Raw genomic sequence first — 16,532 nt, 5'->3', positions numbered from 1 at the left:
ACATGCGAATCTACAGCGACTGATGCCACGAACAGATATACACTGGGTAAGTGACATTTTCAGTTCGATGGCATCTGTCGCTGTAGATACGCATGTTTTGTATAGACTAGTAAGCAGTTATCTCCCCAAAGCGGTGGCTCAGCCTGTAGGAGTGGGAGTAGTCTGAAACAATGTTCTTAATACGGCTTGACCTACTGTGGCTTGTTGTGCGGATAACACGTCTACACAGTAGTGCTTGGTGAATGTGTGAGGCGTAGACCATGTGGCTGCCTTACATATTTCTTGCATTGGGATGTTTCCTAGAAAGGCCATGGTAGCACCTTTCTTTCTGGTTGAGTGTGCCCTTGGTGTAATGGGCAGCTGTCGTTTAGCTTTAAGGTAGCAGATTTGGATGCATTTAACTATCCATCTGGCTATACCTTGTTTTGATATTGGGTTTCCTGCATGAGGTTTTTGGAATGCAATAAATAGCTGTTTAGTTTTCCTGATGCTCTTTGTTCTGTCAATGTAATACATTAATGCTCTTTTGACATCTAAAGTATGTAGTGCCCTCTCAGCTACGGAATCTGGCTGTGGGAAGAACACTGGAAGTTCCACTGTTTGATTTAGATGGAACGGTGAAATAACTTTGGTAGAAATTTAGGATTAGTCCTTAGGACGACCTTATTTTTGTGTAGTTGTATAAAAGGTTCTTGTATTGTAAACGCCTGAATCTCGCTTACTCTTCTTAGAGAGGTAATGGCGATGAGAAATGCAACCTTCCATGTTAGGAACTGTATTTCGCAGGAGTGCATGGGTTCAAAAGGTGGACCCATAAGTCTAGTTAAGACAACATTTAGGTTCCATGAAGGAACAGGTGGTGTTCTTGGTGGAATAATTCTTTTAAGGCCCTCCATGAATGCTTTAATGACTGGTATCCTATATAGGGAAGTTGAATAGGTAGGCTGCAGGTATGCAGATATTGCTGCAAGGTGTATTTTAATGGAAGAGAAAGCTAGGTTAGATTTTTGTAAGTGAAGCAAGTAACCCACTACATGTTTTGGGGTTGCGTGTAATGGTTGGATTTGATTAATATGGCAGTAGCAAACAAACCTCTTCCATTTACTGGCATAGCAGTGCCTGGTGGATGGCCTTCTGGCTTGCTTTATGACTTCCATACATTCTTGGGTAAGTTGTAAGTGTCCGAATTCTAGGATTTCAGGAGCCAGATTGCTAGATTCAGCGATGCTGGATCTGGGTGTCTGATCGTTTGGTTGTGTTGTGTCAACAGATCCGGCCTGTTGGGCAGTTTGATGTGGGGTACTACTGATAGGTCTAGCAGCGTTGTGTACCAGGGTTGCCTTGCCCAAGTTGGTGCTATTAATATGAGTTTGAGTTTGTTTTGACTGAGTTTGTTTACCAGATAAGTAAGGAGAGGGAGAGGAGGAAAAGCGTAGGCAAATATCCCTGACCAGTTGATCCATAGGGCATTGCCGTGGGACTGCCTGTGTGGGTATCTGGATGCGAAGTTTTGGCATTTTGCGTTCTCTTGTCGCAAACAAGTCTATTTGAGGTGTTCCCCAGAGCGTGAAGTAAGTGTTCAGAATTTGGGGGTGAATTTCCCATTCGTGGACCTGTTGGTGATCTCGAGAGAGATTGTCTGCGAGCTGATTCTGAATTCCTGGGATAAATTGTGCTAGTAGGCGAATTTGGTTGTGAATTGCCCAACGCCATATCTTTTGTGCCAGCAGGCTCAATTGCGTTGAGTGCGTCCCCCCTTGTTTGTTTAGATAATACATTGTTGTCATGTTGTCTGTTTTGACGAGAATGTATTTGTGAACTATTATTGGTTGAAAAGCCTTTAGTGCTTGAAAAACTGCTAGCAGTTCTAGGTGATTTATATGCAGTTTTGTTTGATGTACGTTCCATTGTCCTTGTATGCTGTGTTGATCGAGGTGTGCTCCCCACCCTGTCATGGAAGCATCTGTTATTACGTATTGTGGCACTGGGTCTTGGAAAGGCCGCCCTTTGTTTAAATTTATATTGTTCCACCATAGAAGCGAGAGGCAAGTTTGGCGGTCTATTAACACCAGATCTGTAAGGTGACCCTGTGCTTGTGACCACTGAGATGCTAGGCACTGTTGTAAGGGCCTCATGTGCAGTCTTGCGTTTGGGACAATGGCTATGCATGAAGACATCATGCCTAGGAGTTGTAATATCATCTTTGCTTGTATTTTCTGTGTTGGATACATGCGTTGTATGATGTTGAAATTTTGAATTCTTTGTGGACTTGGAGTGGCTACTCCTATTGTTGTGTTTATTATGGCTCCTAGGTATTGTTGTACCTTGCGCGGCAGAATGTTGGATTTTGCGAAGTTGACTGTGAACCCTAGTTTGTAGAGGGTTTGTATGATTTGATTTGTGTGGTGTGAGCACGTTATTAACAAATGGGTCTTGATTAGCCAGTCGTCTAGATACGGGAATACATGTATTTGCTGCCTTCTGATGTGTGCAGCGACTACTGCTAGACATTTGGTAAAGACTCTTGGTGCGGTTGTTAAACCGAAAGGCAGTACCTTGAATTGGTAGTGTATTCCTTTGAATACAAACCTTAGGTATTTCCTGTGCGATGGATGTATTGGTATATGGAAATACGCGTCTTTGAGGTCTAATGTTGTCATGTAGTCGTGTAGTTTCAGCAATGGTAACACTTCTTGTAGTGTGACCATGTGAAAGTGGTCTGATTTGATGTATGTGTTTAGTATTCTTAGGTCTAGGATTGGTCTTAGCGTTTTGTCCTTCTTTGGTATTAAGAAGTACAGTGAATAAACTCCTGTGTTTATTTGTGTGTTTGGTACTAACTCGATTGCGTTCTTTTGCAATAGTGCTTGAACTTCTATCTCCAGGAGCTCGGAATGATGTTTTGATAAATTTTGTGCTCTTGGTGGTATGTTTGGAGGGAATTGTAGAAATATTATGCAATAACCATTTTGGATAATTGCTAGAACCCAAGTGTCTGTAGTGATTTCCTCCCATGCTTTGTAATAATGACCTATTCTTCCCCCCACTGGTGTTGTGTGGAGGGGGTGAGTGACATGTGAGTCACTGCTTAGTTGTAGGGGTTTTGGGGCTTTGAAATTTTCCCCTATTCCTAGGGAATTGCCCTCCTCTATATTGGCCCCGAAAGCCTCCCCTGTACTGTCCCTGGTAACTGGATGGTGTTGCCTGTGAGGTGCTGGCTTGTGTGGCCTGACCCCGAAACCCCCCTCCCCTCTAAAGGGTGTTTTGCGGAAGGTGCTGTAATTTCCTCTGCTCTGCGGGGAGTAGAGTGCGCCCATGGCTTTAGCAGTGTCCGTGTCCTTTTTAAGTTTCTCAATCGCCGTGTCCACTTCTGGACCGAACAGTTCTTTTTCGTTGAATGGCATATTGAGAACTGCCTGCTGAATCTCTGGTTTAAACCCAGACGTTCGTAGCCATGCATGCCTTCTGATGGTCACAGATGTATTTATTGTTCTTGCAGCTGTGTCTGCTGCGTCCATGGAGGAGCGTATCTGGTTGTTTGAAATGTTCTGTCCTTCTTCAACCACTTGCTTTGCCCTCTTTTGTAGGTCTTTGGGTAGATGTTCAATGAGATGTTGCATCTCATCCCAATGGGCTCTGTCATAGCGCGCAAGAAGTGCCTGTGAGTTAGCGATGCGCCACTGGTTTGCAGCTTGTGCTGCGACTCTCTTTCCAGCTGCATCGAACTTGCGGCTTTCCTTATCTGGGGGTGGTGCGTCCCCAGATGTGTGGGAGTTGGCCCTTTTCCTAGCTGCTCCTACAACGACAGAATTTGGTGGAAGCTGCGAAGTTATGAAAATAGGGTCTGTAGGAGGCGCTTTATACTTTTTTTCCACCCTTGGTGTGATTGCCCTACTTTTGACCGGCTCCTTAAAGATGTCTTTTGCGTGCCGAAGCATACCAGGGAGCATAGGCAGGCTTTGGTAGGAGCTGTGGGTGGCAGAGAGGGTGTTGAATAGAAAGTCATCCTCGACTTGTTCTGAGTGGAGGCTTACATTGTGGAATTGTGCTGCTCTAGCCACCAACTGAGAATATGCAGTACTGTCCTCTGGTGGTGATGGCTTTGTAGGGTATGCCTCCGGACTGTTATCTGACACAGGGGCGTCGTATAAGTCCCATGCGTCCTGATCCTGGTCACCTTGGCTCATGGTGGTGTGAGCCGGGGAATGTGATGGAGTTTGTGCTGGCGAGACGTGAATTATAGATGGAGGAGAGGGTGGCGGAGTAACCCTTTTCACCATTTTTGTTTGTGGTGTTTGGTCAGTCTGAAATTCCAGTCTTCTCTTTCTCCTAATAGGGGGAAGGGTGCTTATCTTTCCTGTCCCCTGCTGTATAAAAATACGTTTCTGCGTATGGTCTACATCGGTGGATTGCAGGTCTTCCTCAAACCTATGCTTTCGCATTTGGGAGGTCATTGATTGCTCTTCGGTATAAGAGCCTGAAACTGGGTCGGTTGCAGGTTGTTTCGGCACCGAAACCCTGTTTGCATCTTTTTTCGGCTCCGAGGTGGCTTTTTTCTTTTTCGGAGTCGAAACATCTCGGCGTCGATCTTCATCGGTGCCGCTGTCTCGGCGTCGAGCCGTGTCTACACCACTATCTCGGTGTTGATGTATGTCTCCAGGACTTTCTCGGTCCCGAGAAGGCTGCGTGCCGGTGTCTCGACCGGAGTCGGACGGTCTCAGCACTGATTGGGCCTTTTTCGGTGCCGACGGTCGGTCACCGAATTTATGGGTGGAGCCATGGCCTGGTGGCAGTGGCGTCCCCTGGGCCTTGACAATCTTCTTATGCGTGGTTTTCGACGTCTTACTCACGGTTCGTGGATCGTCGAATTCCTCGGAGTCCGATTCGTGTATCGAAAAGGTTTCTTCCTCTTCCTGTACCTCGAACTCCCGGTGCGCTGTCGGCGTGGACGCCATTTGAAGTCTTCTTGCTAGACGGTCTCGGAGTGTTTTTCGGGACCGGAACACACGACAGGCCTCGCAGGTGTCTTCACTGTGCTCAGGTGATAGGCACAGGTTACAGACCGAGTGTTGGTCTGAATAGGGGTATTTTTTGTGGCATTTGGGACAGAAACGGAACGGGGTCCGTTCCATCGGCGTTCTTCTACACGCGGTCGGCCCGAGCAGGCCCCGACGGGGATTGAAAACTACCCCGAAGGGCTCCGGAGCTCTTCGATCTTCGATGCGGTGTTGATTCTGACTACGCCGATCCCGAACGCAACAATACTGACGAAAACCTTCCGAAATGTAGCTGTTTTTCAGTTCCGAAACTCGGAGCGACAGGAACAAGTCCGAACCCGATGGCGGAAAAAAAAACAATCGAAGATGGAGTCGACGCCCATGGGCAATGGAGACAAAAGGAGGAGTCACTCGGTCCCGTGACTCGAAAGACTTCTTCGAAGAAAAACAACTTGTAACACTCCGACCCAACACCAGATGGCGAGCTATGCAAAACATGCGTATCTACAGCGACAGATGCCATCGAACTTACAAGATACACTTGTATCGGCTTCCCAATTATATACTGCAGATCATCCGTCTTATAGGAGGGATCCACTACTCCACTCCAAAACCAGTTCTGTTGGTTGTATTGGTTAAAATGGGCACAAGAGCGACAGATGCTTCTTGGGTGGAAGTATGGGGTGGGGGGGAAGTTGGGGGGTATTAAGTCTACACTACAGTTTATGTCAAAGTTCCTATTAGTTTCCTTGTTGTTGTTTCTTTTCCTTTTTGCTCCATCACTTGAGACAGTCAATCTGACACACACGGAATGAGGCCTGGCCTTTACGTACAACCACCCTTCTCAGGCGCTGCTCTCACTGACCAAAATGTTATCCTGGAACGTGAATGGCCTCCTAGACAAAATTAAAAGGTCAGTAATATACAGCACTCTGCACAGATACACCCCTTCAGTGGTTCTATTACAAGAGAGGCACCTCCTTGGGACCAGGTGCCCCATGCTCGCCAGAGGGCGTTATGACACTCTACCACTTGGGCTTCTCCAGAGGCGTAGCCATTTTGCTGCACCGCTCATTGCCCAGGACGACCACAACTACATACTCCGACCCACAGGTTAGATTTATAGTGATATCTGGGCTGTTGAAGGGCGGCCCCTTAATCTCTCAGACAATATACACACACACACACACAGGCAGCACATGGGACACACGCCAGAATCAATCTCATATTCGCCCCCGCGCTAGACATTACTAATGTCACTTGAGCCGAGATCCTTCCCCATGGGGTTTCTGACCATGCGCCTATGCAAATAGGACTGGGCGGGGCTGACCCAATTGGTAGACCAATGTGGCGATTAAACGTCTGGTACCTACGAGACGAGGAGTACAAAACAGCGGTGAGAGACCAGTTAACACAATACTTTGACGAAAACCTGGGGTCGGTGCAATCTCCGGGCACGATTTGGGCAGCGTGCAAGGTGACAATTAGAGGATACGCCAAGCACCCTTATCCGGGTGCGGGAAAGCGCCTGCATTTCCCAAATAGCAGAACTTGAAGGCAAGCAGTGCTCCTAGAACGCCGACACCTCGCCACTCCCTCGACCCAATGCCTGCGACAGCTCCTGAAGGTGCGCGAGGAGATTAAAACCCTCACCTTAGAGTCCCCCAAACATATGTGGAGGGCATCTACTGCCCGAGTGTATGGCTGGGGGGATAAAAATGGGAAACTCTTGCACTAGCTAGCTACGCGGCCTATGGCCAATAGGATCATATCAGAAATTTTAGATGAATCCTAACTCCCGCCAGGACCTCTAGGGAAATAGCGCAGAGCTTTGCAGCTTACTATGCACGATTGTACGAAGAACGCCCCCGACCACCGGTGGAGAGAGTCCCCTCTTCTCGGCAAAATCACTCTTTCCAGAATCTCCCCCATGGTACGGGATAACCTCGACGAACCAATAACCCTGGAGGAGGTAACGAGTGCAATAGCCGCCATGGCCTCGGGTAAGACCCCAGGTCCAGATGGCTTCCCAGCAGAGCTATACAGTAGGTGCAGCGATATACTGGGACAACACCTCCTCCACATGTATGAAGAAGCCAAGTGTAACAACCGCTTCGCCCCCGGCATTGACCAATCCACTATTGCGGTAATCCCCAAAACCCAGCCCCCATCATGACACTGCTCAGAATACCAACCCATTTCTCTCAAATATCGAAGTTAAAATACTCTCCTCAATCCTTGCAACCAGGCTGAAACCTGCCCTCCCATCGCTAATTCATCCCGACCAATGTGGTTTCATGCCCTCCCGAAGCACCAGACACTGCATTAGGTGCCTACATCTGGCCTTGGCGCATTGTGGAATCAACTCACTCACCCAAGGCCCTACTCCTCCTCGATTTTGAAAAAGCCTTCGAACTGGTCATATTTAGACCAGGTCCTGCAGAGCAACGGGATAGGTCCCTGATTTCGAAGGCTAGTGGGGCTACTATATTCTCATTCAACAGCCAGGGTGCAGGTCAACGGGGTTGTGTCCGACCCGTTCCACATTGGCCGCGGTACACGCCAGGGTTGCCCTCTGTCCCACTCCTCTTCGCGCTCGTAATAGAGCCACTAGCAAAATTACTCCGAGAGGATCCTCTGATCGAAAGATGGTCCTGGCCCACTGGCCCAGAAGATCGCATAGCGTTACACGCAGATGATCTTCTCCTATATATTGCCAATCCGGCCGCAAGTGGTCCATGTATCTTGCAGAACTTAGACCTTTTTTCGGAAGCCTCTGGTCTCACACTAAATCACCGCAAATCTCTGCTGGTCCCGCTACACCCCACAAAGTACTGTATTGACTGGCAACATACCATCCCCGTTCGTCGGAACAGTTTTAAATACCTGGTAGTCTCCATTGCCCTCATGCCAGAATTAGCGTGGGAACTCAATGTCACACCGCTCATCGCCAAAGTGAAGGCTGGCCTTCAACTATGGCAAACCCTGCCTCTTAACCTACTTGGAAGAATTGCACTCTTTAAAATGATGGTCCTCCCCAGACTCCTCTATCTGCTGCAAAACTTCCCCTACCCAATCCCCAAGAGATGGTTTAAGAATCTTGATTCAGTGATTCGCCAATTCCTATGGAAGGGCACCCACCCCCGACTGGCACTTACCATGTGCCAGCACGTTTACAATGGAGGGCTGGGAATGTCAAATATTGAAAATGTCACTTACCCAGTGTACATCTGTTCGTGGCATTAGTCGCTGCAGATTCACATGTTTGGCACAGTCCGCTGCCTGGTGTTGGGCTCGGAGTATTACAAGTTGTTTTTCTTCGAAGAAGTCTTTTTGGTCACGGGACCGAAGGACTCCTCCCTCTTTGGCTCCATTGCGCATGGGCGTCGACTCCATCTTAGATTGTTTTCCCCGCAGAGGGTGAGGATGGAGTTGTTTGGTATAAATAGTGCCCATGCAATGGAGTGAATATGTATGTATGATAAGAGTTTCTAATAATTATTTACAAATGTTCAGATGTTTAAGGTTCATGATCTACTTCTAAACGGCTACAGGCTTCCCGGGGAGGTGGGAGGGTACATGTGAATCTGCAGCGACTAATGCCACGAACAGATGTACACTGGGTAAGTGACATTTTCAGTTCGATGGCATATGTTGCTGCAGATACACGTTTGGCATAGACTATAAAGCAGTTACCTCCCCTAAAAGCGGTGGTTTAGCCTGTAGGAGTTGAAGTAGTTTGGAATAATGTTCTTAGTACAGCTTGGCCCACTGTAGCTTGTTGTGCATTTAGTACGTCTACACAGTAGTGTTTAGTAAACGTATGAGGCGTAGACCAGGTTGCAGCCTTACATATTTCGCTCATAGGAATGTTTCCTAGAAAGGCCATTGTAGCACCTTTCTTTCTGGTTGAGTGTGCCTTTGGTGTAATAGGCAATTCTCTTTTGGCTTTAAGATAGCATGTTTGAATGCATCTGACTATCCATCTAGCAATGCCTTGTTTAGAGATTGGATTTCCTATGTGTGGTTTTTGAAAAGCTATGAACAGTTGTTTTGTTTTCCTGATTAGCTTTGTTCTGTCAATGTAATACATTAGTGCTCTTTTGATGTCTAATGTATGTAGTGCCCTTTCAGCCACAGAATTTGGTTGTGGGAAGAACACTGGCAATTCTACCGTTTGATTTAAATGGAATGGTGAGATTACTTTTGGCAGAAATTTTGGATTTGTTCTTAGAACTATTTTATTGTTGTGTATTTGAATAAATGGTTCTTGTATGGTAAATGCCTGTATTTCACTTACTCTTCTGAGGGATGTGATTGCAATGAGAAATGCGACCTTCCAGGTTAGATATTGCATTTCACAGGAATGCATGGGTTCGAAAGGGGGACCCATGAGTCTTGTTAAGACGATGTTAAGGTTCCATGAAGGAACTGGTGGTGTTCTTGGTGGTATAATTCTTTTTAGCCCTTCCATGAATGCTTTAATAACTGGTATTCTAAATAGAGACGATGAATGAGTAGTTTGTAGGTAAGCAGATATAGCTGCGAGGTGTATTTTTATAGATGAAAAAGCGAGATTTGCTTTTTGCAAATGTAGTAAGTATCCTACTATGTCTTTAGTAGAGGCATGTACTGGTTGTATTTGATTGGCATGGCAGTAGTAAACAAATCTTTTCCACTTAGATGCATAGCAGTGTCTAGTGGAAGGTTTTCTAGCTTGTTTTATGACCTCCATGCATTCTTGTGTGAGGTCCAAGTGTCCGAATTCTAGGATTTCAGGAGCCAAATTGCCAGATTCAATGATGCTGGGTTTGGATGTCTGATCTGTTGTTTGTGTTGTGTTAACAGATCTGGCCTGTTGGGTAGTTTGACATGCGGTACTAGTGAAAGGTCTAGTAGAGTTGTATACCAAGGTTGTCTTGCCCATGTGGGTGCTATCAGTATGAGTTTGAGTTGGTTTTGACTCAACTTGTTTACTAGATATGGAAGGAGAGGGAGAGGGGGAAAAGCGTACGCAAATATCCCTGACCAATTCATCCATAGAGCATTGCCTTGTGATTCGCGGTGTGGGTACCTGGATGCGAAGTTTTGGCATTTTGAGTTTTCTCTTGTTGCGAACAAATCTATCTGGGGTGTTCCCCAAATTTGAAAGTACTTGTTCAGAACTTGGGGGTGAATTTCCCATTCGTGGACTTGTTGGTGGTCTCGCGAAAGGTTGTCTGCTAGTTGGTTTTGTATTCCTGGAATAAATTGTGCTATTAGGCGAATGTTGTTGTGAATCGCCCACTGCCAAATTTTTTGTGTTAGGAGGCACAATTGTGTTGAGTGTGTTCCTCTTTGTTTGTTTAGATAATACATTGTTGTCATGTTGTCTGTTTTGACAAGAATGTATTTGTGTGTTATTATGGGTTGGAAGGCTTTTAACGCTAGAAATACTGCCAACAGTTCTAGGTAATTGATATGAAGTTTTGTTTCGTGTATATCCCATTGTCCTTGAATGCTGTGGTGATTGAGGTGTGCTCCCCACCCTGTCATGGAAGCATCTGTTGTTATAACGTATTGAGGCACTGGGTCCTGAAACGTCCGCCCTTTGTTTAAATTTTTGCTGTTCCACCATAGAAGCGAGAGGTATGTTTGGCGGTCTACCAACACCAGATTTTGAAGTTGACCCTGTGCCTGTGACCATTGTGATGCTAGACACTGTTGTAAGGGTCGCATGTGTAGTCTTGCGTTTGGGACAATGGCTATGCATGATGACATCATGCCTAGAAGTTTTAGCGCAAATTTTGCTTGTATCTTTTGGTTTGGAAACATAGCACTTATTAGCTTGTGGAATGCCTGCACTCTTTGTGGACTTGGAGTGGCAATTCCTTTTGATGTGTTGATGGTTGCTCCTAGATATTGTTGTGTTTGACACGGTTCTAGGTGTGATTTTGTGTAGTTGATGGAAAACCCCAGTTTGTGAAGGGTTTGTATGACAAAGGTGGTGTCGTTTGCGCATTTTTTTACTGTGTTGGTTTTGATTAGCCAGTCGTCTAGGTAAGGGAACACATGTATCTGTTGTCTCCTGATGTGTGCTGCTACTACTGCTAGACATTTTGTGAACACTCTTGGTGCAGTTGTTATTCCGAATGGCAACACCTTGAATTGGTAATGTATTCCTTTGAATACGAACCGTAGGTACTTTCTGTGAGAAGGGTGTATTGGTATATGAAAGTACGCATCCTTTAGGTCTAATGTGGTCATGTAATCTTGCTGTTTGAGCAGTGGAATGATGTCTTGTAGTGTGACCATGTGAAAATGGTCCGATATGATGTAGGTATTTAGTGTCCTGAGATCTAATATTGGTCTCAATGTTTCGTCTCTTTTTGGGATTAGAAAGTACAGGGAGTAAACTCCTGTGTTTTTTTGTTGTACTGGTACTAATTCTATTGCATCCTTTTGCAGTAGTGCTTGAACTTCTAGTCCTAAAAGTTCTAAATGATGTTGTGACATTTTGCGTGTTTTGGGGGGGGATGTTTGGTGGGAAGTTGTGGAATTCTATGCAATAGCCATGTTGGATTATTGCTAATACCCAATTGTCTGTTGTAATATGTTGCCAAGATTGGTAGAATTGGCTTAGTCTTCCCCCCACTGGTGTTGAGTGAAGGGGTTGCGTGACTTGAAAGTCACTGTTTAGGTGGAGGTGTTTTTGGAGTCTGGAATCTTCCCCTACTCCTTGGGAATTGACCCCCCCGATATCCCCTGAAACCACCCCTTTGGAAGGAACCCTGATATGGTGTGGTTCTTGATTGTTGGCTGGTGGTGTCTGTGGGTTGGCCACGAAACCCCCCTCTAAATGGAGTTTTTCTGAAAGAGCCTCTGCTCTGCGGGGAGTAGAGTGCGCCCATGGCTTTGGCCGTGTCTGTGTCCTTTTTAAGTTTTTCAATGGCTGTATCCACTTCCGAGCCAAACAGTTGTTTCTCGTTGAAGGGCATATTAAGGACAGCCTGCTGGATTTCAGGTTTGAAGCCTGAAGTGCGTAGCCAAGCGTGTCTCCTTATGGTGACAGCAGTGTTGACTGTTCTTGCTGCAGTATCGGCTGAGTCTAGTGAAGAGCGGATTTGATTGTTTGAGATCGTTTGTCCCTCTTCCACTATTTGCTGTGCCCTTTTTTGGTATTCCTGGGGAAGATGGTCTACGAGAAGTTGCATCTCGTCCCAGTGTGCGCGGTCATATCTGGCCAGCAGCGCTTGTGAATTTGCGATGCGCCACTGGTTGGCTGCCTGCGACGCCACTCTTTTCCCTGCCGCGTCAAATTTTCGGCTTTCTTTGTCCGGAGGTGGGGCGTCGCCAGATGTATGTGAATTTGCTCTTTTGCGAGCTGCCCCTACTACCACAGAGTCGGGTGGTAACTGCGAAGTAATAAACACTGGGTCTGTGGGTGGTGGTTTGTATTTCTTATCCACCCTTGGGGTGATGGCTCTTGATTTTACGGGCTCCTCAAAAATTTGTTTCGCGTGCCGTAACATCCCTGGTAGCATTGGGAGACATTGATATTGGCTATGTGTAGCCGAGAGGGTGTTAAATAAGAAATCATCCTCTATAGGATCGGAATGCAGTTGGACATTGTGGAATTCTGCAGCCCTAGCCACCAGTTGCGAGTATGAGGTACTGTCCTCTGGCGGTGACGGCTTTGTGGGGTATGACTCGGGATCATTGTCCGGCACTGGGGTGTCATACAGGTCCCAAGCGTCTTGATCCTGATCGTCATGACTTCTGGTAGTTTGCGCTGGTGAGTGCATTTGTGGCGGTGTTTGTGCCGGCGATGCCTGTGGAGGAGAGGGCGGAGGCGTGACTTTTTTAACCACTTTGGCTTGTGGTTGTGTGTCATCCTTTGGAAGTCCGATCCTTCTTTTCCTCATGATTGGGGGAAGGGTTGATATCTTCCCTGTATCTTGCTGGATGCACAGTCTCTTTTGTGTGTAGTCCGATTCTACACTTTGGAGCTCTTGTCCAAATTTGTGCATTTGGCCACTTAGTCCTTGTTCCTCTGAGTAGGATGAAGGTGTGGTATTTTTCGGCGCCGAGAGAGAATCTTTTTTCGGTTTCGGCACCGACAGAATTTTTGTTCCTTTCGGCATGGATTCTCGGTGCCGATGTTTTTCGGTGCTGGTATCTTGTTTTTGTCTCTCGGAGCCGCTTTCTCGGCTCCGAGGTTGCTCCATGGCGGTCCCTCGACCGGAGTCGGGTGTCTTCGCTATGGGCGTGCCCTTTTTCGGCCCCTTCGACGGGTCGCCTGATTTATGGGTCGAGCCATGGCCTGTTGGCAGTGGCGTCCCCTGGGCTTTCGGTTTGTCGATGGATTTACTTTTCGACGTCTTACTCACAGTTTGTTGCTGTTGTTCGACGTCGGAGTCTCCGGATTCTGATTCCGGAACCGAGAATGTTTCCTCTTCGTCGTCGAAACGTTGTTTTGTCGACGTGGACGCCATTTGGTGACGCCTGGCTCTTCGGTCCCGGAGTGTTTTTCTGGACCGGAAGGCTCGACAGGCTTCACAGGTATCCTCCTTGTGCTCGGGGGACAAGCACAAGTTACAGACCAAGTGCTGATCTGTATAAGGATACTTACTGTGACATTTTGGGCAGAAACGAAACGGGGTCCGTTCCATCGGCTTCGATGTCGCACGCGGTCGGGCCGACCAGGCCCCGATGGGGGATCGAAACTGCCCCAAAGTCTTCCGATGATCGGTGTCGATGTACCTAACTATCCCGATACCGAACGGAACAATACCGACGCTTTCTTCCGAGATTCTGACTAACTTTCCAAACCGAGACACGGAGCGAAAAGGAATACGTCCGAACCCGACAGCGGAAAAAAACAATCTAAGATGGAGTCGACGCCCATGCGCAATGGAGCCAAAGAGGGAGGAGTCCTTCGGTCCCGTGACCAAAAAGACTTCTTCGAAGAAAAACAACTTGTAATACTCCGAGCCCAACACCAGGCAGCGGACTGTGCCAAACATGTGTATCTGCAGCAACATATGCCATCGAACATACTATTATCACCTCGCGACACAACTGATTGTCATCAATGACTGGGTTGGAGGTGGTTGGTCGGACCCTGCATACCAACTTGAGCTCCACACGTTGAGCTACTCCGGAATATTTGATGCCCTCTATGGGTGCCCAATTCCTCTATCCACTCCTGAGGTGACTAGAGTGGCGCTACTGGAATGGAGAGACGCCCAGAGGGTCACAGGGTGGTGGAAGCGAATTACCCAACAAACCCCACTGTGGCATGGTAAGCTTCTTGCTGAAGTGACGGGACTGCAGGGGTTCCAGAAATGGGACAACATTGGGATCTCTACACTTGGAGAGGTCTGGGAGGGATCCCACATGAGGTCCTTCGAGGACCTTCAAAGACTCTTTTCACTGAGTAAAGCACAATTTTACAAATACCTCCAGCTATGCCATGCCTTAATGGCACACACACGAGCTGATGAGCGCATCCCTGACCAAGCCCCCATGGAAGCAAAAGTACTAATGGGTAACCTAGGTAAAGGGGGAGTCTCACAGATATACCGCTTGTTAATAGCTAACACCTCAGGTCCCCTTGAGAAGCTCCGTCGCAGATGGGAGGGATGGATGGGACCAATCGAAGAGGGAGAATGGGAGAAGGCCCTGATGGCGCCCCGAGCTCTGCACCAAATTCCGTCTCCTGCAATCCTTCTTCCTGCACACTGCATACAAGACACCCGAAAGACTACATAGGGCGGGCCTTCGCTCCGTGACTGATTGCCTGTGATGTTCCCAGCCGGAGGCTGACTTCTTTCATATGACATGGACTTGCCCAATCAGAGACCTATTGGGGAGCAATCAAAACTCAGATCTCCAGAGCCCTGCAAGCAGACTTGACACTAGCCCCACTCCCGTTCCCACTTGGGGTAATGGAGGACACAGACCTAAGAAGAGCAGAACGGAGTTTCATGGGAATCGCGAGCCTGGTTGCTAAAAGGGACATAATGACTAAATGGAAGGCAGGAGTGGCACCATCCCTAAATAAATGGAGACGGGGAATGGACTGGTGTGCACAGCGGAAGAGGCTGGGGTACGAGGTCAGGGGCTGTCCGCGTAAATACGACAAAGTTTGGGGAAGGTGGGAGGCCATAGCGGACGACTAGAGCAGGATAGAACTCAGCACGCGACTGAAACACTTGCCCCAGAGGTGGGCCCGTACCCCGACCTGTCCCTTATCCTTGTGTTTGCAATCATCTGGGATCCGGGACTAACTCTCTTCCTGCCATCGAGAGATATAGACATCATGTACTATGCCTTCAGTTAGTCCAGGTCGTCTAAAACCAAACCAAGTACCTATAGTACTCACCATTCAACATATATTGGTAAGGAGCAACTTATTGTATTGTATTAATTTTGTTTAATATTTGTATATGATGTCACGTTTTATTCCCTTAAAACAATAAAAGTATCTTTATAAATAAAAATGAAATAAAAAACAGGATGTGCAAGGGCGCAAGGTCCAATGGGGAGCCAGATTTTAAAGATTTTAACAGATTCTTGGTCAAACAGGCACAGGTGGGAGGTTAGGCTGAGAGTGCATTTTGAAGACTCAGCAGAGGGTTTTTGAAAGAGTCAACCATCGCCATGTTAGTGTTGTCAGGAAAAGCAGAATAGAGGTTCATAATTTTTTTCCTGAAAAAAATTAGGCCAGCTTACTACAATGTTCTGTACATGCCATTGAGGAGGAACACAGTGTAGGGGTCTCAATGTTTTTTAAAAATCTTTAAGATTGCTTTGGAAGAGCAAGAGGAATTGGCGATTTTCGTAGAACAGGCAGCTCTCGGGAGGCTAATTTTCGCATGATCGTGCCGTATATAATTTCTATATTCTGCTTTACTGGTAGCATCATAGGTCTTCCTCCATCTCCTTTCTAAGCGCTTACATTCCTTCTTTAGGGAGAGGTGGTCAGCAGAAGACCAGGGGGATTTGTGGGATCGCAATGTATCCGACTGTAGCCTCACAGGGAGAACACAATCCAGAGATGCTGTCAACCAGTCACCAAAGATACATAAAATTATAAATAAATAAAAAATAAAAAACAGTCACCAAAGAGGCAGGCTGTCACGTCCACGGTATCCGGAAGAACCTGCTTCACTGTTTCCAGCTTTTGATGTTGAGTTTAGACCAAGGATGCTCTAAATGTTTGACTGAAGGGGCGGGAAGAGAAGGTAAAGACCGAGTTAGACTAAAAGGGATAAGGAAATGGTCGGACCATCGAGGGAAGAGGAGTTTGGACCTGTAATTTACAGATGTTACAAAAAATTAACTCAATCATGTGACTGTTCAGTAGGGTTATAGATGCCTTACTAGTATAAAAATCACAGAGTAGGGTGAAGTTCGGTCTTTCAATAGCCAGGCTAGAAATACCTCTAGAAAGGAATGAAGGGAGTGCGTGTATGGTTCTGGTCTACACAAAAGTACTCTGTACAAAAAACTAGAGCACAGAGTTAGCGTGAAGGCTAGACTCACATTTAG

The 16,532-nt window shown here is 46.8% G+C and overlaps 1 protein-coding gene across 7 annotated transcripts in view; it reads right to left on the bottom strand.

The window, feature by feature from the left end:
• The window catches only part of DDX4 (DEAD-box helicase 4), a 1,597,047-nt gene that overhangs the window by 1,520,263 nt on the left and 60,252 nt on the right, over positions 1 to 16,532 (bottom strand). The window lies entirely within an intron of this gene.

The sequence above is a fragment of the Pleurodeles waltl genome, chromosome 1_1, assembly GCF_031143425.1.
Source record: "Pleurodeles waltl isolate 20211129_DDA chromosome 1_1, aPleWal1.hap1.20221129, whole genome shotgun sequence".
Classification (NCBI taxonomy): Eukaryota; Metazoa; Chordata; class Amphibia; order Caudata; family Salamandridae; genus Pleurodeles; species Pleurodeles waltl.
This window is presented reverse-complemented; position numbering and strand designations above follow the sequence as displayed.